The sequence below is a fragment of the Artibeus jamaicensis genome, unplaced genomic scaffold (genome assembly GCF_021234435.1).
Source record: "Artibeus jamaicensis isolate MK-2021 breed Jamaican fruit bat unplaced genomic scaffold, CSHL_Jam_final contig_700, whole genome shotgun sequence".
In the NCBI taxonomy this organism is placed as follows: domain Eukaryota; kingdom Metazoa; phylum Chordata; class Mammalia; order Chiroptera; family Phyllostomidae; genus Artibeus; species Artibeus jamaicensis.
Window position 1 is genome coordinate 13630036 of NW_026521930.1, and position 24330 is coordinate 13654365.

Here is a 24330-nt window from a genome sequence, read left to right on the forward strand (position 1 = left end):
GTTTTTTATATTTACCTATTTACTGGTAGAAAATAATAATCTTCTGAACTACATTTAAAACTACCAAACAGAAGCAATCACTCAATCCTACTCTTCATGTGACATAAGTTACAGGATTCATTATCTGAAGATAGTAAAAACCAGAGGAAACTGTACTTAACAAACAGATGTATTATGTGGAAGTCTCACTCTTTAAGGAGTTCAAATTTGAGTTCCAAACCCAGTAAAGATAACAAGTCTGCCCTCTGGTGGATGTTAATTTCAGCTAGTTAAAATCTTCTGAGCTAAATTTTCAATCTCCATAAAAAGCCGTAGTTGTGTGTCTGATAAATATGCAGATGAACATATAAATTCACAACACATATGGGGAAATGAATTTTTTTATGGCTACAGAGAAACTCTCTCTTCCTTTTTTGTTCAGCCCCATCAGGACTCAGCAATTGCTAGGGGTTATTTACAAGAACTCCAAGCTGTCTGATCACTCAACTGTGCAAGGTAAATGAGATTTTTGCAACGTAGAAAAAAGGAGAGGCCAGTGGTAAAGTGGAACAATGAATGAGAAAAAGGAGAATGTCGAACTCACATGCTGGAATTGCTGGGATACCCCCTTCCCCACAGTAACTGGATTTGATGAGAAAGGGCTGTTTAATGTTTCTTCAGTGAGGTGTGTTCATGTACCCCCATCACACACACACACACACACACACACACAGATGGTGGAGTGAAAATTATTCTTACAAAGGCCTGCATTTCTTACACAGGATGTTATCCATTCACATTGATGCTAAATAAATAAGTAAGTAATTGAGTTGTTAGTCTTACAGTGGCTTCCAGTTCTCAAAGTAGAAAACATTTTAGTTGGCAATGCAGTGAAGTATCTCATTTTTGACATATAGCACCCACCCACTCCATCTCACGGCCCTTCCTCTCCTGCGGAAATTGATGCTTTGTACTTTAGGATTCTTTAGACAGGAACCCAACTCAAACAAATAATATAGAGAATATAGGTCGTGTCACCTAACTGGATTTTCTATTGGTTCACCGAGTTGTAGGAGGTCAGATTCAGGTGCTCAAAAATGTCATCAGGATCTTTCTTTCTTTGTCTTTCCCTTTTTCTATATCTTATCTCTGATTCTTTTTGTTATTCTGATTTTATTCTCAGATAGGTAGTCTTCGAGTGGTGACTAAGATGACCCTGAACTCCAGACTCTAACTTCATCAGTGTCTTTGCTTTTAAGACAAGAAAAACTCTTCACTCTTGGTACTCTATCAATCCCTGAATAAGAGAGTTGTCTTTTTGCCTGTCTCACAGGGCTGATCTTAGAACAGTTACCACTTTGGGTGGAAATAGGCTACTCTGAACAGTCATATGCGCAACCCTGTGTTTTGGAAGGCAAGGCCATATGACGGGGAGAGAAGCTGCTTGTTAAAGTCTAGTGGGATTACTAAAAGAAGGGCAAAAATGGTGTTGGACAGGAAGAGCCAAAACACATGTTCATCACACTCAGTGTCCCTAGTATATGCCCTTGTTGTTGTTCCATGTTTGCTTACAACTGTTCTGCAATCACCTTCCTTACCTTCCAAATTGTACCCTTCAAGGGATAGTTCAGACTGTACTTTCTCTATCTGTAGCCTTTTTCTATCAGCCTGATTTCTACTTCCCTCCCATTTTAAGTTTGCATCACTCACCTGCACTCATTTGGCTTTTTTTTTAAGTGCAGATGTTAGATGTTATTACCGGTACTGTTATTCCCAATATTACTACAGCTTAATGACATATTTTTGGACTTTCATTTTTGTTTGGTGTTTAAATATTGGATTGCTCTTTGGGATCTGACAAGTTTTGGTTGCATATCTTTGCTAGCACAGGTAGTGGTGACTCTTGACCCTAATGAAATGGGGATTTGGGGGTACCAAAAGACAGAACATATTAAAAGATTTTCACTTAGTCATGTTTAAGTGCAGTGTCCAGTCTTCTGCACATGATGGAACTGTTATCAGCTACCTGTCTGAAGATGGGTCTGAGCTGTGATGGGCATAGTACTGGGGCCTCAATGTGGGCACTACTCCCTTTGGGACTGGGGAGCAAAAGATGTAGGGTTTTCTTCCTGGCAGCTGAGGCTTTGGTGCTTGGTCAAGCCACTGCTCCAGAAAAGGGTCAGGGAGGAGAAGTTGTCCTTTTATTTCCTCTTCCATGAGGCAATGATTACAGGTCCAGGTGAAGGTCAACTACAAACTCCGCCCCTGGAAAAATCCAATTATAAACTTTACCCTTAGCAAAATGCCATTAGAGGTTGGTTTTGCTTTATTTGGGATGCAAACTGACAGTTTTTGCCTGTGATGTATTCAGGAAGACATATCTATTAAAGATAGCCTAACAATGGGGGCACACTCAGATTTGCATTTTAATTTATTTTCCCTCAGTGCTGATATGCAGCTTATCTTTCAAGAACAGGCTCCTATCAACCCTGATATAAGTTGCTTAAGAATAATGCTCATAATCTATTAGTTTAATCTGTTCACATGAGCAGGGAAAAAAAGATTCATGGCATGATGAAGAAGTTTTCAGGGCCAATCAGGTTCCTTCCGCCCCCCACACCCCTGAGGAATTCCCATAACAATTCTTTCTAATTTCTGCTTATTTTCTCCTTTTGACTAAAATATTAACAGCTAAGGGAAGAGGGCATGTCTTACACTTAGGCTCAGACAGGCTTGAGTTCAAAAGTCTGGCTCCCAAACATATTGGTTCTGTGCAAATTACTTAACTTGAGCCCAGTTTCATTATCTATAATAAGTGTATAACAATACAACCTTGAAAATGCATTTTGATCATTACAGATTATGTGTAAAAATTGCCCAGAGGACCTGTCAGATAATAGATAATGACATTTTTATCTTCCTGTAACTAAGCTATCTGCTAAGGTCTTTATGTCTTTCTGATACTTGCAACTCTGTAGGTTGTTTTTCTCATTCTCTGTCACTCCTGGGGGTAGGGGGAGGGTCCTTTCTTTGCAGAGTTTATTAAATATTGGGGAGGAGAGGTGTTTAACCAGGAGATTCCTGTGTCACCTGGCTTGGTGTTCTGCATTTCCACTGGCCCTGTCACTTCTTTGTTTCAACTCCTTCCCCCTCCAGTGCTCTCTGGGATCAGATGTCCTTGAAGATTTTTGTAGATGGTTGGGGCATGTGATGACACTGGGGCATCAAGAAGGGGATGAAGGTCTGGATGACAGAAAAGGTTGGGAACCCTGCTGTGTGCCTAAGCATGGACTTAGAGTTGGGGAAAGGTGCCTGAACAGTGAAGGTCTGCTGGTGTCATAATGGACTTCATAAAACCATGCTCATCATTTTATTAATTATATAAGAAGAAAATGGATAGCAGATATGACTGAAGGCAGAGTAGTAAAGCCTAGGTGACCATTGGTCCTGGGGCCAAGGTCAGAGGGAAATGTGATATTTGGGGCTGATTTTTAGCTGTAGGAGAGTCAGGATGATAGGTAGAATGAATGCAAGATTTGAACTTGACACATGGAAAGGACTGATGTATCTGAATAAACCACTAAGAACTAACACACTTTACTGTTATTGTGGTGAGAGATGATGTGTAAAGAAAGAAGATTTTAGAGTGTGAAGTCTTACAAATGAAAAAGGTTGGAGGGGTTATGTAAGTGGGTGGCTAAGGTACGCTACATGCTGCTAAAACCAATATGTGAGGCCAGGGCACCAGGAAGCATATAATCATGGAGCTGAAGCCCATGAGATTGATACCAAACCCAGGCTCAGCTGCCTGTTGCTTGAAAGCCAATAATCAATAGACAAGGTCTGGTGGGAGGAAAGTAGGTTTATTTAAGAGCGGCAGCTTGAGAAGATGGTGGACCCAGGTCACAGAGATCGTCCTAACCATTGGGACAGGGGCAGAGGTTTTTGTAAGGAGGAAGGAGGAAAAAAAAACCAGAACAGAGGAATCAAAAGGAGGGGCTTGAGAGTTCTCCACTGTGGGGACTTCCTGTAAGCCAACACAGTCTGTTCACATAAGTGGTTGAAGGAGGTCAGCAAATTTCCTGAAGCTGGAATGTCTGCAAGTCGGAGTCTGCTTCTTTCGAAGTTAGTTCCTAGAATGCTCAAGCAAACAGGCTGTTTATCTGCAGTCACACATTAGTGAATTGGTTGTCATTTACAGAAATAATGTTAAAAGAATGGGGGGTGGGTTACAAGATGATGAGAGAGACTTTGCTTTTTGCTTGTTTATTGCCTTTCCTCTGACTTCCATCATACTATAAGCTCCTTGAGAGCAAGGCATATCGGCCTTGCTCCTTGCTGTTTCTCCAGTGCCTGTACCAGTGCTCGGCAAGTGAAAAACCTGCAGTAAATAACCATTGAATGAACAGTTAATAAAGTCACCTAGGAATTATGGCCTTCTCCTCTGAGTCCCTTTCATGCATTCCTAGGTATAGTAGGTGTGAAATGAACATGTGCCATTGCATTATCTATGTCAAAGCACAAATTTAAAAAAGTAAAATAATTATCATTGTACTAGCACTCATGGTACTATTAACTATGATGTTGAGATATTTAGGATCTCATGCTTATTCTCTCTCTCTCACTTCAGTAGGCAAAAGGGGGTATTATTCTGTATATAACCATTGTAATGACACATAGTTTGAACATCTTCCATGACAACGTATCAATCTATAACATCCATTTCAAAGCTTCATAGTCCAGTTGTACCCCAGTATATTTAAAGCATTCCCTATTGTTCTAGTTCTTTGCTACCATAAGTGGTTCAAGACCTTATTTAGAAACCTGCCTCAGTAATATCTTTGGGCCAAATCTAGAAACATGGTTTGGCTAGGCAGTAGTTCAGTAGCTAAAACTTAGAAAAAAACATAGCTGACTTTTGGTGATGTACTTTGTTACTGGACTTGTTTGACCAACAGTTAAATCTGAAGTACTTCTAAAAATGTCTTGCCATAAAACATACTGTGTAATGCTGTAACTCAGGAGCAAGGGGACAAGCATGCCTGGATTTCAGGTCCCAGCTTGGGCTAGGGTATAAATAGCTTGTAGAAATTGGGGGGAGGGAAACCCCATCCTTTAGAATAACAGAGAGGTTGCATGTGTCTTAAGATGAAAGGCAAAAATGACTGAGAACCAAAGGGAGTGGATAATTTGGTCACCCTTATTATTGGTAAAGGATGTCATACTTCTTTGTGGATAAAAGTCCTAAAAACAAGGGCCTGTGGCCGGCGCTTCAGCAGTAAGAGCTAAGAGGACCCTTGTGCAGGGACAGTGACACCTGGACAATGGGGAAATGCAGTGTCTTTATCTTCTCCCACTCACTTCAGTGGGAAGGAAGATGAAGCAGGAATAATTCAGAGAAACAGGAAGGTGAGTTCTGAAGTTGAAACCCACCTGAGTTCCAGCCATGTGAACAAATTCTGGTTTCTGGAGTGTAGAATTGTCATTCTACATCTCCCCTGACCACCTTCCAGTGAAACAAAAGCCCCTGTGGTAGCACCTTGCACCCAACTCCATGTCCTCTGATAGGTCAGCCCCATACCTGTTTGTGACACACAGCATAGGATAATGGGTATGATGTAGCCTTTGGAGTTCCACTTTCTGAGTTCAAGTTCTGCCTCTCTGGGTTATTAACTGTATGAATGGAATCAAGTTGTTTAGGCTCCTATACCTGTTTGCTGTTCTTTAAAATAAGGAGAGAAATATTCACAGGGTACTTCATAAGCCTGTAACCTCCATGAGAGCAGGGTTCTTTTCAATGCTTTATTTATTTATTTTTTGCTTGCTTGTTTTTACTGATTTTAGAGAAAGAAAGAGAAACATTGATGTGAGAGTGAAACCTCAATCATCTGTCTCCCATACATGCCTCAACCAGGGATCTAACCTGCAACCTTTTTTTGGTGCATGGGATGGTGCTCCAACCAACTGAACCACCCAGTTTAATGTTGTATTTGTTTTCTATCACTGATATAAAAAAATTGCTGCATCCCTGGCTGGGTGGCTCAGTTGTTTGGGATGTCGTCCATGCACCAAAAGATTGTGGGTTTTCGGGGCCCATACCTAGGTTGTGAGTTCAATCCTTGGTCAGGTTGAGTGCAATAGGCAATCAATTAATGTTTCTCACATCAATGTATCTTTCTCTTTCTCTCTTTCTTCCTCCTTCCTTCCCTTTTTCTCTCTCTAAAATCAGTAAGCGTGTCCTTGGGGAAGGATTTAAAAATCATTAAAAGTTTGCTACAAACTTGGTAACTGAAACAACACAAAATTTATTGGCTTATAGTTCTGTAGATCAGATGTCCAATATGGGTCTCACTAAGTGAACAGCAAGTTGTAGGCAGGGCTGTTTTCCATTCTGGAGGCCCCAGGAGAGAATCCTCTTTTTGTTTCTTCCAGCTTCTAGAGCCCACCCACACTCCTTGGCTCTGGGCTGCTTCCCCCACTTTCAAAGCCAGGGACAGAGCATCTGTCCATGCCTTTTTTCACTATTCACGTTTTCCTCTGGTCTCAGTTAGGAAAGGTTCTCCACTTTGAAGGACTCATGTGATTTTTAAGGACGTTGTATTTAGCTGGACAATCCAAGATATTCCCCCTGTTGCAAAGTCCTTAATCACAACTGCAGAGTCCCTTTTGAGAATGTAAATTAATGTATTCCCAGATTCCAGAGATTCGAACATGGACATTTGGTGGGTGAGGAGGCATTATTCTGCTTACTATAGCTGCCAACACCCAGAATAGTGCCTGACATAAAGTAAACTCTTAAATATTTGTCAAAGGACTGAACTGTATTTAAAGATCAAACATCTTTAAAGTACACAGCAGATACCTAGCACATAGACAAGACCTTAGTTAATGTTATGCATTATTTATAGACACATGCCCAGCACTCAAGGGAAAACTAAAAAACCAAAACAACAAGAACAACAAACACAAACAGTCCTCTTTCCCTGCTCACCAGTGACTGTTCTTTCTTTCTGGATGCTTACTCCTTGGCCTTCCAGATCTAGTGTTCCTGCTGTGGAAGAAAAAGGCAGAATTATTTTAGTTATGTAGAGTAGACCTTCACTAGCCTTCATTTCAGAGCCTGTTTTTTACTAATTATGTGCCTGAGGATAGCTCTGCCCCTTTTTCAGACATTAACCTTCCACTGTGTGATTCTCAGTGAGCCCCAAACATAGGGCAGCTTAAAAAACAACACAAATTCTTGAATCTGCAGCAGTGAGCTCCCAAGTCTCTGCCATTTTTTTCTTATTCACTTGAGTTTATTTGCCTGTAGTTGGGGAACAACATGACCAGCCCCTGGAATATTATGGCTTTGTTTGAACATCTGTGAGGTGGCATCATCTTATTGATGGCTGTTCCTTGATTCCCCAGACTTGCTGGTTTGTGTTTCAGACTGAGTGGTGGAACACACTCAGTACCCTGTGAAAGATCAGTACCCTGTGGTCCCCACTGGTATGCCCCATCAGAAAGCAAAGAGTGTCACATGTTAAGAATACAAAACCTAGACTGTCAGCCATAGGAGCATCAGCACTGAACACATGCTCTGGTGCTCATTCTCTTAACAAGCATCATATGATTTGAAATATCAGCATTGAGATCTCATGGTGGTTGAGTGTACTTGAGTGTTTGAGCTAAGGTTTTATGCTCTCTTATAAAAGTTCAGACTGATAGGCTAAGCTTAGACATTCTATGGTCAATCTCAGGATACCTTTGAGAGTAGCTGGGATGCAAGCGATCCATTTTCCAACAATCTGGTGATTAAAAGAAAGGCTCTGGAGCCAGATGGCCTTTGTTAAAATCTTGCACCCACCACTTACTAGCTGTATGACCTTGGACAAGTTACTTAACTCATTTATTCCTGTTTCCTTTACCATAAAGTGGTAATACAAGTCATACCTCTCTAACAGGGTGGTTATGAAGATAAAATGAGTTAGCACAGTATAAGCACTTAGAACTATGCCTGATATACAAAGCAAGCGCTTGATAAAATTTTGCTATAATTTTATGGCTACTACCAATATTCATTGTAATAAGCAAATAGCCAGCACCTAACTGTGAAAAGGTGTGCGGGGTAGCCATCGAGGTAAGAAAAATGATCATCTCTTCTGAATATATATTTTCCATAATATGTCCCTAGAAACACATTGTCTGCAAAAGATGTTAATAGGATTTCTGAGTTACAGGGTACCACAGCTATAAATATTTGGGAAATTTCTCCTCTTGGAGATTTATGGTACACATTAGTACTTTAACATTATAGGTTTTGCTAGAGCCTGGAGTAGAGAAAGTAATTTGACTTGGTTTAATCCAGTCTGTCTCCTATGTGTTTGACCACAGAATGCTTGGTGGGGATGGCTATCTTTCTGGTGGGTGTTGGGAGGCTGGGCAGTGAAGGTGGTGGTTATTGCTGTGCGTTAGCTGTTCTTAGCACCTATTCATCACTCCAGGAACTAGTGTGTCCTCTCGAGGGCACACTTTGTGATAACACTCATTTAACGTGCATATAGGGATCTGAATAAAATACCCAGATTCTGCATCAGTAGGCCTGGGACAAGGCCTGAGAGGCTGTGCTTATCACCAGTTCCCGGGGGGCCACTGCTGCTGCTCCACAGGCAGCACATTATGTAGCAGTGGTTTCAAAGCACTCAGTGCCCAGAAGAGGAAACGTGTGGGGACCATCAGAAAATTTCACAATTATGCCATAGGAAGAGAGGACTGCCTCAGGCAGAGGCTCTCGACTTTTGACTACATGTTAGAATCACATGGGGTCATTCAGAAATAAAAAAACACTGGAATCCATCCCCAGGGACTCTGATTTCACAGGTTTGGAGCTGAGTCCCCAGTGCTGGTGGTTCTTCACAAGCCTACCAAGTGAGTCTACTGAACAGGCATGTTCAGAGAACATGTACAGAGAACCACTGGTTTAGTGGGGAGGGGCCTATCTCTGGAGTCAGAGAGCCCAGTTCTAAATCTCAGCTCCAAATTAGTCATGTGACTCTGAATAATTTAGTTAAGTTCTCTGTACCCCCATTTCCCCAATTGTAAAAGAGGGCAATAATGATACATAACCTCAAAGAATCTTTGTGAAGAATAAATGATATGTTAGTAAACTAAAAGCCTAATTTCTTTTTTTAAATATATAATTTTATTTTATTGATTATGCCATTACATTTGTTCTATTCCCCCTTCATTCCCCACCACCATGCACACTCCTCCCCTGCCATTCCCCCCCTTTAGTTCATGAACGCGTGTCTCAAGTTCTTTAGATTCTATATTTCCCCTACTATTCTTGCCCCCCTATCTATTTTCTATCTACTGTCTATGCTACTTATTTTCTGTACCTTCTTCCCCCTTCTCCTCCTCCCACTCCCCTGTTGCTAACCCTCCACGTGATCTTCATTTCTATGGTTCTGCTCCTGATCTAGCTGTCCTTTTAGTTTGCTTTTGTTTTAGGTGTGGTTGTTAATAACTGTGAGTTTGCTGTCCTTTCACTGTTCCTGTTTTTTTATCTTCTTTTTCTTAGGTAAGTCCCTTTAACATTTCATATAATAAGGGCTTGGTGATGATGAACTCCTTGAATTTGATCTTATCTGAGAAGCACCTTATCTGTCCTTCCATTCTAAATGAAAGCTTTGCTGGATACAGCAACTTTGGTTGTAGGTCTTTGAATTTCATGACTTGGATTACTTCTTTCGAGCCCCTTCTTGCCTGTAAGGTCTCTTTTGAGAAATCCACTTGACAGTCTGATGGGAACTCCTTTGCAAGTGACTGTCCCCTTATCTCTTGCTGCTTCTAGAATTCTCTCCTTCATTTTAATCTTGGCTAATGTAATGATGATGTGCCTTGGTCCTTGGGTCCAACTTTTTTGGGACTCTGAGCTTCCCAGATTTCCTGGAAGTCTATTTTCTTTGCCAGAATGGGGGAAGTTCTCCTTTATTATTTGTTCAAATAAGGTTTCCACTCATGACTGTTCCTCTTCCCCTTCTGGTACTCCTATATGTTGAGTGTTTAAAGATGTTCTGGAGGTTTCTAAGCCTCTTCTCATTTTTTTGAATTCTTGTTTCTTCATATTTTTCTGTTTGGTCATTTTTTCTGTCCTTCTGGTCTGCTCCCTTGATTTAAGTCCCAGTTTCCTTTCCATCACTATTGGTTTCCTGTGCACTTCCCTTCATTTCAATTAGTTTAGCCTTCATATGTTCCTCTAATTTGTGACTAAAATCAACCAGTTCTGTGAGCATCCTGATCACCAATGTTTTGAAGTGTGCATATGAAAGTTTTGCTATTTCTTCATTGCTTAGATTTATTGGCTCTGGGGCTCTGAGTTGTTCTTGAACGATGTTTTGATCTGTTTGTGCCTGTTATGTATGAGGAGAGGCGCCTTAGCTGTTCACCAGGGCAGGGCCACCCAGGTCTCTGGTTTTTGACACTGTATGTGGGGGCGGGGTCAGAGAGGGAGCAATGGCAGTCCTCTCCACTTGCCCAATCCGCCTCACCTCTCGCCCCCACCTGTTTATCTGTGTGCAAATGTGCGAGCCCACTGCCCTACGCCAGGGCCTGCGCAGTCTGTCTCAGTGCACATCTCTTCATTGGTTTATCTGTGTGCAAATGCACGACCGCAGACAGCCAGCCTTGCTGTGCCTTCCCTGGGTCCACCCATAGCTATCCCACACCTGGGATCCATGCCCTTGGCTCCTTGCACGCTGCCTGGGTCAGGGATCTTTTTTGCCCAACCAGCTCCGCTGCTGGCTTCGCCCCTCTCACTGGTTTAGCTGAGCGGTTCCTTATTTTTGGACTCCATATTGTTCGATTTTCTGTGGTTTGGTTGCATTTATTGTTGTTAAAACTTTGTTGTTTTTAGATTCGGTTGGGCAAGGAAGCAAAGTGTTTCCACCTACGCCTCCATCTTGGCAGAAGTCTCCTAGTTTCTAATATCTGGCAAGAGCTCAATAAATATTAGCTATTATAACAATTACTATAATAATAATAATAATTATTATTATTATTTGGTAACACAGATTCCTAGGTCATTTTCTTTTTGAAAAATCTAACTGAGATATTGCTTTGGTTCTAAGCTAAAACCAGATAAGCATATATTTAATTTTATTAGTAAATGGAGGGGGGATGCTGGGAAGATGGCGATGGAGTAGGATGGAGCAGATTCTAGCTCCTGTACTCGTTGGTGAAAATCCTGGCAGATCTATAGAGAAACAGCACAATAAACCATTGGTTACCCAGCATTTATGAAATTAAAAGACAAGAGATTGTGACCAACGCTGAAACACCAGACAGCGGCAGAGTCAGCTATGGGAGCCGGACACTCCAAGCCCCTGTGATGGACCTGGGCACCAGAGGAATCAGCTACGGGAACTGGGACACTCTCTGCCCCTGTGCCGCTGCCATAGTGACAGGACTGGGCGCTGGGGAGTCAGCTGTGAGCACCAGGGAGTCAGCTACGGGAGCGGGGACACTCGCAGCTCCTGTGCTGCTGCCATAGTGATGGGCCTAGTCTCCAGGGAGTCAGCTATGGGAGCCTGGACACTCGCAGCCCCTGTGCCACTGCCATAGCAACAGGCCTGGGCACTGGAAGAGTTGCCTACAGGAGCCGGGACACTCAGCAGTGGTAGGCGACGAGCGCGGGGACCAGTGCGAGGACCAGCATGAGAGTAGGTGAAGACGGAGAACATCAACTCCTCCTTCAGAGGAGTCTGCACCACTGAACTTCACAGATATCATACCACAGAAGTTCACACCATAAACCCAGGAAGTCAAAACAGATCAATTTTAGAAGCTGAGACTACCAAGAAGAGTCTCAAACAATGGGAAGACAAAAAAATTATCTCCAAATGAAAGAAAAAGCAGAAACTTCAGAAAGAATGTTAGATGAAATAGAGGCTAATCAACTATCAGATAGTGAATTCAAAGCACTAGTTATTACAAAATTCAAAGAGCTCACAATGAGCTATCAAAAACTACAGGGGAACTACAGTGATCTCTCTGCAAACTACATCAACATGAAAAAGGAAATAAAAAATATCAGCAAGGGACAAGAGGAAATGAAGAATACAATTTCCGAATTGAAGAACACAGTAGAAAGTTTCAAAAGTAGGATAGATGAAGCGGGGGATCGGATTAGCGAGTTGGAGGACAAAGTAGAAAGCATCTCACAGAGCAAGAAAATGAAAAGAGGCTGAGAAATAATGAAGAGGGATTAAGAGAAATGCAAGACAATATGAAACGTAATAATATCCGAATAATAGGAATACCAGAAGGAGAAGAAGAAGAACAAGGGATAGAAAACATATTTGAACAAGTAATGAGAGAAAATTTCCCTAATTTGATAAGAGAAAAAGTCTCACAAATCCAGGAATCACAGAGAGTCCCAATCAAGAGGAACCCAAGGAGGCCCATCATCATCAAAACACATCATCATCAAAATGGCAAAATTCCAAGACAAAGAGAGAATCTTAAAGGCAGCAAGGGAGAGAAAAGAAATAACATACAAGGGAGCCCCAATAAGGTTAGCTACTGACTTCTCAATGGAAACACTTCAAGCAAGAAGAGAATGGCAAGAAATATTCCAAGTAATGAGAACCAGAGGTCTACAACCAAGGCTACTTTACCCAGCAAGGCTCTCAAGATACAAGGCCAAATAAAGAGCTTCCAGGACAAAAGAAGCCTAAAAGAATACACCTCCACCGAACCAGCTCTACAAGAAATACTAAAAGGACTGCTTTAAGGGAAGGAAGGAAAAGAGGGAGACAAAGAGGAACACAGGTACAAAAATGGCAATGAATAAGTACCTATCAATAATAACCTTAAACGTAAATGGATTAAATGCTCCAATCAAAAGACACAGAATAGCTCAATAGATAAGAAAGCATGACCCACACATATGCTGCCTACCAAAGACCCACCTCAGGACAAAAGACCATCACAGACCAAAAGTGAAAGGCTGGAAACAAGTTTTCCAAGCAAACGGACAAGAAAAAAAAGCTGGGGTAGCAATTCTCATATCGGACAAAATAGACTTAAAAAAAAAGGCCATAAAGAGAGACCCAGAAGGTCACTTCATTATACTCAAGGGAAGAGTCCACCAAGAAGACATTACCACTGTAAACATATATGCACCAAACATAGGGGCACCCAAATATATCAAGAAAATCTTAGAGGATTTCAAGAAAGATATTGACAGCAACACAATTATAGTAGGGGATTTGAACACCCCACTATCAAAAATGGACAGATCTTCCAAACAAATTATCAACAAAGATATTGTGGCATTAAACAACACCCTAGATGAAATAGACTTAACTGATATATATTAAGAGCCCTTCATCCCAAAGAAGCTAAATACACATTCTTTTCAAATGCACATGGAACATTTTCAAAGTTAGACCACATGATAGGACACAAAACGAGCCTCAACAAATTCAAGAAAATTGAAATCATACCAAGCATCTTCTCTGACCACAAGGGGCAGAAATTGGAAACCAACCCCAAAGGAAAAAACCCAAAGCACCCAACATCATGGAGGCTGAGTGGTATGCTATTAAACAATTAATAGGTCAAGAATGAAATTAGGGAAGAAATAAAAACGTTTCTGGAAACAAATGAAAATGATCTCACAACAACCCAAAACTTATGGGACACAGCGAAGGCAAAATCCTGAGAGGGAAGTTTATAGCAATACAAGCCTACCTAAGGAAGATAGAAACATCTCAAGCAAACAACCTAACCATACACCTGCAAGAACTTGAGGAACAACAACAAAGACAGCCCAGAGCAAGCAGAAGGAAGGGAATAACCAAGATTAGAGCAGAATTAAATGACATAGAAACTAAAAGCACAATTTTAAGGATCAATAAATCCAGGATTTGGTTCTTTGAGAAGATAAACAAAATAGACAAGCCTTTAAGTAGGCTCATCAAGAAAAGAAGAGAGAGGACTCAAACACAATCAGAAATGAAAGAGGAGAGATTACAACTGATACCACAAAAATAGAAGGGATTGTAAGAAATTACTATGAAGAACTGTATGCCAAGAAATTTGAAAACTTAGGGGAAATGGACACATTTCTAGAAAAATACAATCTTCCAAAACTCAATGAAAAAGAAGCAGAAAATCTAAACACACCAATAATAGCAAAAGAAATTGAAGCGGTAACCAAAAAACTCCCATCACACAAAAGCCCCGGACCAGATGGGTTCACAGGAGAACTCTACAAAGCATTTAAGGAAGAGCTAACCCCTATTCTCCACAGACTATTTCAAAAAATCCAGAAGGATGGAAAACTCCCAAATTCTTTTTATGAAGCCAGCATCATCCTAATTCCAAAACCAGATAGAGACACAACAAAGAAAGCAAACTTCAGGCCAATATCGCTGATGAACATAGATGCTAAAATCCTCAACAAAATATTGGCAAATCGCATCCAACAATATGCCAAAAAGATCATACACCATGACCAAGTGGGATTCATCCCAGGGATGCAAGGATGGTTCAATATTCGCAAATCAGTAAATGTAATACATCACATAAACAAAAGCAAAGACAAAAATCACATGATCATATCAATAGATGTGGAAAAAGCTTTTGATAAGGTACAACACCCATTTATGATAAAAACACTCAGCAAAGTAGGAATAGAGGGAGCATTCCTCAATATAGTAAAGGCCATATATGAGAGACCTACAGCCAACATCATACTCAATGGGCAAAAACTAAAAGCTTTTCCACTAAGATCAGGAACAAGACAAGAATGTCCATTTTCACCACTTCTATTCAATATAGTATTGGAAGTTTTAGCCACAGTGATCAGGCAAGAAAAGGAAATAAAAGGCATCCAAATAGGAAAGGAGGAAACAAAACTGTCACTGTTTGCAGATGACATGATAGTGTACATGGAAAATCCTATAGACTCTACCAAAAAACTGCTCAAACTAATGAATGAATTTGGCAAAACAGTGGGTTACAAAGTCAATATCCAGAAATCAAAGGCATTTTTGTATACCAACAATGAATCAGCAGAAGCAGAAATCAAGGAAAAAAATCCCATTCGATATAGCAAAAAGAAAAATAAAATATCTGGAAATAAACCTAACTAAGGAGGTAAAAGACCTGTATGCAGAAAACTACACAGCCCTGAAGAACGAAATCAAGGAAGACACAAACAAATGGAAACATATACCGTGTTCATGGATTGGAAGAATTAACATCATCAAAATGTCCATATTACCCAAAGCAATATACAGATTCAATGCAATACCTATTAAAGTACCAATGGCATATTTCACAGACATAGAACAAACACTTCAAAAATTTATATGGAACCATGAAAGACCCTGAACAGCAGCTGCTATTTTGAGAAAGAAAAACAAAGTAGGAGGGATCACAATACCTGATATCAAACTGTATTACAAGGCCACTGTAACCAAAACATCCTGGTACTGGCATAAAAACAGGCACATAGACCAATGGAACAGAATGGAGAGCCCAGAAATCAACCCAACTCTCTACAGTCAATTAATATTTGACAAAGGGGGGAGTAACATAAAATGGAGTAAACTCCATTTACTTTACTTTTGAAGGCTACCTTCAAAGGTAGCCTTTGAAGAGGCTACCTTTGTTGAAAAGATAGCCTCTTCAACAAATGGTGTTGGGAGAACTGGACAGTTACGTGCAAAAAAAATGAAACTTGAGCACCGACTTACACCATACACCAAAATAAATTCAAGGTGGATAAAAAAGTTAAATATAAGCTTTGACACCATTAAAGTCAGAGGAGAACATCTCCAAGAAAATCTCAGATATTTCACACAGCAACATTTTTATTGATATGTTCCCTAGAGCAAGGAATATAAAGGAAAGAATAAACAAATGGGATCTTATCAAAATAAAAAGCTTCTGCGTGGCTAAAGAAAACAGTATTAAATTAAAATACAACCAACTGTATGGGAAAACATATTTGCCAATGATACCTCAGACAAAGGTTTAATCTCCAAAATATACAAAGAACTTACACAACTACACTCTAAGAAGACAATCAACCCAATTAAAAAATGGGAAAAGGACTTGAACAGACACTTCTCCAAGAAGGACATACAGAACATCCAGAGACACATGAAGAGATGCTCAAGATTGTTAGCTATCAGAGAGATGCAAATTAAAACCAGAATGAGATACCACTTTACACCAGTCAAGATGGCTATCATAAACAAAGCAACAAACAACAAATGTTGGAGAGGTTGTGGGGAAAAGGGGTCCTTAGTTCACTGTTGATGGGATTGCAGACTGGTACAACCATTATGGAAAACAGTATGGAATTTTCTCAGAAAAATAAAAATCGACCAGCCTTTTGACACAGCAATCCCACTGCTGGGATTATATCCTAAGAATCCTAAAACATCAATTTCAAAGAACCTATGCACCACAATGTTCATAGCAGCACAATTTACAATAGCCAAGAGTTGGAAGCAACCTAGGTGCCCATCAGTAAATGAATGGATCCAAAAATTGTGGTACATATACACAATGGAATTTCTATGCAGCAGAAAGAAAGAAGGAGCTACTACCCTTTGCAACAACATGGATGGAACTGGAAAGCATTATGCTGAATGAAATAGGCCAGGTGTTGAAAGACAAATACCATATGATCTCACCTTTAACAGGAAGCTAAACAACAAAACAAACAAGCAAGCAGAATAAAACAAAGACACTTAAATAGAGAACAAGGGGACAGTGACCAGAGGGGAGAAGGAAGGGAATTTAAGGGGAAAAAAAGGGGAGGGATTTTGAGGAACAAATAGGAAGGACACAGGGACGAGAACTAAAGGGGGTGGAAATGGGAGGGAGATGGGGAGCATGGGGGGGGCTGGGATGGGAGAAATAGACCAAAAACTGTACTTGAAAAATAAGTAAATAAAAAATAATAATAAATGGAGAACATTATTGTATGTCTATTGGGCACATGTGTCCTTAGCTGGGGAAAGCCAACTTTTGGCCTGAACTGCCTGCAACAAACATCCATAGAGCCTGCAATCTCCATGAGAACAGGCAACCCACTGATATATATTTTAAACTGTGCTATTCCCAAGGCCTTTGTTGTTTGCACTGAAGAAATGATGGTGACCACTTGCAAGTGGAGATATGTCAACTTCTGTCTGCACCCACTGGTTTATTTTAGTGACTGAAAATAACAAGATGGTCATAATAAAGAAATGAGTGTGGCCAAAATTTGCGTTATTTACTCTAGTAATTTTACTGTGTTAATTTCCTTTTCTTCATTACAGAATTAGACAACTGAACCTCTTTTCTTGTTTTCCCTAAAGTCAACTATTGGCTTTGTTCTCTGCCCTCTTCCACTGTCCTACTCATATACTGCCTAATATTAAATAGCTTTTTATTTCCCTGCCCTGTCTTGGTTCCTTGTCCCTTTGCTGTCCATCCAGCTTTCTTCCTCCCACTGTGGTCTATGGCCAATATCAGTTTGCTTATATAATTCCCAGCTCTAAATTTAATTGATTTATTTCACATTGAACTATCTATTAGCTTGTGATTTGGGGGACTGAAGGAGTGGTCATATGTTTTTGCCTTCTTAAAATATCATATTACTAGATGTGCTTGATAATTTTTCTATTGTTCCATAACAAATTGTTTTCAAGTTCAACAGCGGTCTTATAAAGTGTAGGGAATTAGCTTCCTACCTTATTTCTTTTTCTGGGAAAGGAGAAAAACAAGTGCTCCCATCACTGTCATCCCAATAAGATATAAAGGTGCTCAAGAGTACATTTGTGGGAGGACTTTCCAGATGCTCTTGGAGAGAAAGCATTACTCTACTCACCAGTATTTTGAATATCACGAGAGTTGGAATTTCAAATGAGTATACCCAAGCCCACAGTGGGGTAAGGACACTGTCCAACTGATTGTGCAGCTACAACTGCTGGAGCCAGGGGAATTTGAGTCCACAGCTACATTTATCTAATTCAGGAAAGACTTGAAATAGCTCCTGCACTTTCAGGGCTGAGGAAAATAGAGACTTTTCACATTTACTCTGAAGATGGAGCCATTTAACATTTTGGATACTTTGTGATTTTAAAATTTAGAACTTTAAATTGACTTTGTTTTAAAACAGTCATGTTTTAGAATCTCATTCTTCCCTTAAATATGATTATTGTTTTCTATCCAACAGAAAGAAGAATATTATGAATATTTGGCTATGGTCATGGGAACATGAACACTAGCCTATAACCTTGCCCACACTTACAGAGGTCACTTTCTGCTATTTACCTTTTGCTCTCCATATCTAGGGATTCAGGAAATTAAGTATTTATTAAGTATTTTCTACATATGCTTAGAATTCCCATTATAAACGGCTTTCTGCAAATAAAGGCATATTTTTGAAACAATGTAACAGTGGGAATGTATTTATCTCAGATGTCCTTGTATTAAACAAGGTTCTTATGAACCTCGAATCTTTGAGTTGGGGGGATCCTAGTGGTCATCTCATCTCCCTTTTAGTGTAGTCCTTTAAGACTTTTATCTGTATTTACTTATATAACTCTTAAATTTAACCTTACTTTATATCTTTAGCAATGGCTTGTCTATTTTCACTTGTGACTGAAAGTAGAGTAGATGCAGATTGACATTTTCTGTCATGAGGAGGCCCAAGCTCTTATAATCGAGTACTTTCCCCAAAAGAGGGCCAAAACTATAAAAAATTAAGGGCTAAAGTATCTCATTCAGAACATAAATTGCTCATATTGGGAAGGAAAGAGGAAATAGAGGTAGACTGTGCCAACAAGCCATTTGGAGGGCCTCAAGGGTTGGGCTTTGGTAAGAGATAAAGGCAGGTGGGTGAGAAGAGCACTGGAGAGCAGCTGTCTTACTACAAAGAGGGTGCAAGTGGTCAGGAATCTAGGAACCCAGAGACAGCAAGGTGCCCCCTAAAGCAATAGTTGGATAACTCTTGGATGTGTTAGAGGACGAAGGGGCTACATGGGGGTTGTTTCCTCCTTAAACTGTTCAAGCCTGAGGTTACCAGACTCTGTAATTGTGATGCAGACATCTTGAGAACAGGTGTTGACTTTGGTGGTCCTTCCACTTCACTTCCTGGGAGGCTGGATCCCCTCTCCATGTTACTTGTGCCCACAGCTAGGGCCATTTAATCTTTTCAGGTAGGCTTGGTCCTATGTTGGACAAATTGTGATCTTGGGAAGAATCTAAGTGTTGGAGACCTGACCCTGTTCTGGGGCCCTCTGATGCCTTGGACATGGGCCACCCTTTACTGGCTGAGCCTCACATCAACCCTCATGTCAGTTTGGAGTCCTGCCTCAGAGCCCTTCCAGCTCAGAGGCTGTATGACAACAACTACTCCTACAACAACAACTATAACTACTGCTGCTGTTGCTACTGGTTGTCATCCTCCTCCTCTTTCTCACCTTCTTTGGTGTTATTGTTGCTATTATTTGTAGATACCTATTGTGAAGTAAATTAACTCAAAACTTAATCTATTAAATCAGAGACATTTATTATCACTCATAGTTTCTGTAGGTCGGGAGTTTGGGAGCAGCTTATTGGGTTTTACCATTTTGTATGATACTAGCTGTAGGTGTTTGTCAAAATCTTTCCTGCATCTATTGAGATGAACATGTGGTTTTGTCCTTAATTCTATTATTACTACATTACATTTTTGTACGTTATGGTTGAAATTATTTTCTTGTGTTGCTGGATTTAGTTTGGTCATATTTTCTTGAGAATTTTTTTGCATCCATATTTATAATAGATGTTGGTCTGTAGCATTATTTCTTATAATGCTTTTCTTCTGGTTTGATTTCAGAGTAATAACACCGGGCTTACTAAGTGAGTTAAGCTGTATTGCTTCATTTTCTATTCTTTCTTAAGAGATTTAGAAGTGTTGATGTTAATTCTTCTTTAAAATTTTGGTAAAGTTCACCAGTGGAGCCATCTGGTTCTGGGTGTTTCTTTGTGGGAAGTTTTGTGCTCACTAACAATTTCTTTTTTTGCTATTGGTCTATTCAGGTTTTCTATTTTTCTTGATTTTATAGTTTGTGTCTTTCTAGGAATTTTTCATTTTTATCTTGATTATCTAATTTTTTATTGGTTGTCAGTGGCTTATTGATAATATTACAGCACAGTAGAAGGATTCAAACAGCTCCACATGGTGTTTTGAAATTCATTCCTACTGTAGGCTGAGTGACCTGCAGGTTGGACAGGCTGCCAACGTCCAAGAGCTTCAGCATCTCCTTAGTATCAGGATCAACTTCAATGATCTCCTGACCCACAACTGAGACCTCAGGAGCATAATTATCTCTCCCCTCTCTCTCCTCTTCCTGCAGCTCATTGGATCCAGATTCCTCTCACGGGGACTTTGTGAATCCACCTCATCAGATGTGTGATACAGCCCACTCTCTTGTTTTGGTGCTTCTTGCTGGGGATTATGGCAATCTCCTGCATACACACTTGTTGGTGTGAAAGTCATTGCCCAGGAGAGTGTGGTACTTCTCCATGGTGACTCGAGCTGCCTTCCTCATGGTCTTGGTGCAAACATGACCCATCTTGGTGGGTCCCTGGTGAAAGAGGAAACATAGGTTATCTAAGTCTTAGCTACACAATTGTACATAGTATTCCTATGACCCTTTAAATTTTATTCTTTATTTAAATTTTTATTAATCATTTGCATATTTTAATTCTTAACATTTTTTCTTTAGTTCTTTAGCCATACTTGTAATAATTTTTGAAGGCTTTGTCTGCTAAATCCAATATCTGCTGACATACAGAGATGGTGTCTAGTGACTGTTTTTTTGTGTTAAATATTGGCCACAATTTTTTATTTTTTTTGCATGTCTCATAATTTTTTTTGTTGAAAGGTAGATATTTAGACAACATTATCCCCAGGTGGTTATTATTGTTGCTGCCTTTGTTGTTTGTATCTTTGTTTGTAAACTTGTCTTGGCTAGAACTGTGAAATTTGTTTCCCCCTGGTAGGTGGCCACGTATGCCTTTGTTCAGTTTTTATTATTATTGTCATTTTTCCAATGTTTTCTTTTGTTTTTAATCTTGGTTTCCAAGGGCTTTCTCCACCGTCTGTGTAGCTGAACGGCCAGCAAAAAATGGAGCTAAGGCTATGTTTGAACACTTAGAACAGTAAGAAGGCTCCTGTTTTCTGTCAATGGGTCTATGTACGTGTAGGGAAGTGTATCCAGTGTTCAGGCCATTTGCAAGTCTTCCCAAGTATTTACACTTGGTGGGCCCTTCAGTATCACATTTTCATCTGTGCACTGCCTTAGGATTGGTCAGAAATGTGTGCCTAGCTTAGGACCTTTCCACTCTCCACTGAAGCTGTACATGGTCTCAATTTGGAATATATTTGCCCAACTACAACCTCATGCCACTTATGCCATGGGCTTTCCCCACTTTTCCACCACCAAGAAGAATATCACTTCTGCTAATGATACTGTTGAATATAGTCACTGCTTTCCTCTCCAAATTAAGTGAACCCATCTGACCATGGCAGCAAAGCTGTTGGGACTCACAGCAAGCCCACCCAGGCTGAGCCTTCATGCTCGCTAGGAGTGGGAACACTGTCTGTCTGGGACACCAAAGATTCCCACCCTCTTTACCTGAAGCTCAGTAATTTTTAAAGTAAATACTTCCAGATTATTGGATGTATTTGGCTGATTTTTAGAGTGCTGAAAATTTGGATGGAGGGTTGATTTTGTCTAGCTTTGTAGTGTGATGTTTTTAAAGGGAGGATTTGCTGGCCTCCTCACTGAGCCATAGCTGGTTGTCCCAACCACTGTTAATGTACATTTGCATCTTGTCATCCAGCCAAAGGCACAACACAATAGAAGACCTTATTTAAAATCATCATCATGGCCTCTGAATTTATTTATTCCTGCAAGTAAGAAAAATCCCCACATTTTTATGTTAGTAGTTTCATTGTGGAACATTTTGGGTTGCCTGCAAAGTTTTCCTAAGGTAATAGTATGAGGAGGTGGAGCACCTGTAGTACAGGATCACCTGTAGGAGGTGCTTAGGTCATGAACCTGGAGCTCTTACAAAAAGAGGCCTGAGAAACCTCCCTTTCCTTCCACCATGATGAGGTTACAGTGAAAAGATGGTCGTTAAAGAGGATGCGGGCTCCCATCAGATACTGCATATGCCAGCACAATGATCTTGTACTACCCAGCTTGTTGAACTGTAATACATAAATTTCTGTTGTTTATGAGCTACCCAGTCTATGGTATTTTTGTTAAAGCAACCCAAACAGACTAAGACAGGAGCCAACATCAGCAGCATGCAGTCAACCCACAATGTATTAATTGTGTCACATAATTAAGACTTATTTCTTGTTCTCATTGGGTTTTTCTCTGGGTCTAGGCTCCTTCTAGCTGTGGCTTCATTATCTTTGAATATTCTGGTTCAAGCCCCATGACTAGGGGGAGAGAACATTAACACTTATGTGGAATGTTTCCTGGAAGTGCTTTGTAGCATTTTTTATCACAATGCATTGGCTTGAGCTCAATCACATGGTCCTGTCAGATGCAAGGGAGGCTGAGTAATGCAGACCTCCTATGCTCAGGAGGAATGTGAGGACATTTGATGACAATGGAGCATTGCTTTTGCCGCTCATACTCTTTGGAAATTGTATTACATTATTATCCTTACTCTGTAGAAAAGAATACTTGGACAAAGAAGTGATGAATAACTTGTATAACATGTGTTGTTTTAAGTAAGTGATTGAAAGATTATGGACTGGAATAGTTATTGGCTTTTAATTCAGTGTTGTTCTTTTTCCCTGCTCTATTCTCTTTCACTTATACAAAGTATCACTTCTTAATTGACATAATATAATATAGCACAGTCATTTTAGAATAAGTGGAAAGGCCCACTTATAATACTACCAACCTACAATGATTTTTTAAAGTTATGCTTATATCTCTATGGATATATGTTTACATACTCAAATAATAACATGCATTCATTTTTTACTGTTTTCAACCTATAAACATTCTTCGTAAGTCTACCTTCTTCCAATTATTATTTTAATTGTTGCATAATGTTGTATTGAATTGATCTAATGTTTACTTAGCCATTCATTTTATCATTAAACATGTAAGTTTTTTTAACTCATTTAAACCTAAATAGCACAGCATGACTTTAACTATTACTTTAAAATAATGTTTATTGTAACAAAGGCTGATTATATTGGATTTTCTGATCACCTATGGGCATTTAGGAAAGGTTGTAGTTAAATAGCACAGCCTTTAACTTATTTCTTCTATATTCCTATGGAAACATGTGACTATAGTGAGGCCCTATTTTTATGTGATTGTTTTTTAATGAAAATATTAGCTTGTTAAAAATAGAGTAAGTTCTAAAAAATATCTGAATAAATCTCTTAATGTAGTTTTATTTAGCCATGAAATAATGCTATTTTATTGAAATTTGTTTATATTAATTTATTAGTGAGAGATGCAGGGAAAGAAACCCAGAAATATCAGATTATATATATTAATTCACTGGCTAATATTATTAAGCACTTACTAAATTCTTGGCAGTCTTTTAGAAATTTAATATGTAACATAAAGGCAAGCATAAACAAAATTCTTTTCAGAAAATTATGTTCTGCCAGGAATGGGGATATGGGGAAGGACCCAGATATATACATAAGGAGAAATGACATATAATGCAATGGACATGAAGAAAAATAAAACAGCCCTTGCTGGTGTGGCTCAGTGGATTGAGTACCAGCCTGTGAACCAAAGGGTCACCAGTTCAATTCCCAGTTGAGGTACATGCATGGGGTGTGGGCCAGGTCCCCAGTAGGGGGTGTGTGAGAGGCAACTACAATTGATGTTTGTCTCCCTTTCCCCTTCCTTTCCCCTCTCTCTAAAAATAAACAAATAAAGAATTTAAAAAAGAGAAAAAGAAAACGAGGTAAGGAGAATACGACATGATACATTGGGTGAGGGATGCTTTTTTGCATGGAGCTCTGGCATTGCATCTCTGAGATGTGACATTTGAATAGAAACCCGAAAGTGGTGAGGAAGAGTTCCATGTGGATATCTGGGAGAACCAGACAGAGGAACAGCTAGGGCAAAGACACTTGGCTGGATATTGTTTGTCACATTCACAGTAAGGAGTTTGGTATGGCTAGAGTGGTGGTTATGAGAGAGGTGAGAATAGTAATATATGGCATCACAGAGTTAGCAGGAGCTAGAGCATGTAGGTCTCTCAAGGTCATGGGACGCACCGAGGATTTGCTTTGAGCGAGACAGCAAGCCATTGGAG

The 24330-nt window shown here is 39.9% G+C and overlaps 1 protein-coding gene and 1 pseudogene across 1 annotated transcript in view; one reads left to right on the forward strand and one right to left on the reverse strand.

Annotated features, from left to right (window-relative positions):
- Positions 1 to 24330, forward strand: part of RBFOX1 (RNA binding fox-1 homolog 1) — a 1505061-nt gene that overhangs the window by 123694 nt on the left and 1357037 nt on the right. The window lies entirely within an intron of this gene.
- Positions 20181 to 20591, reverse strand: LOC119047978 (40S ribosomal protein S17-like; annotated as a pseudogene).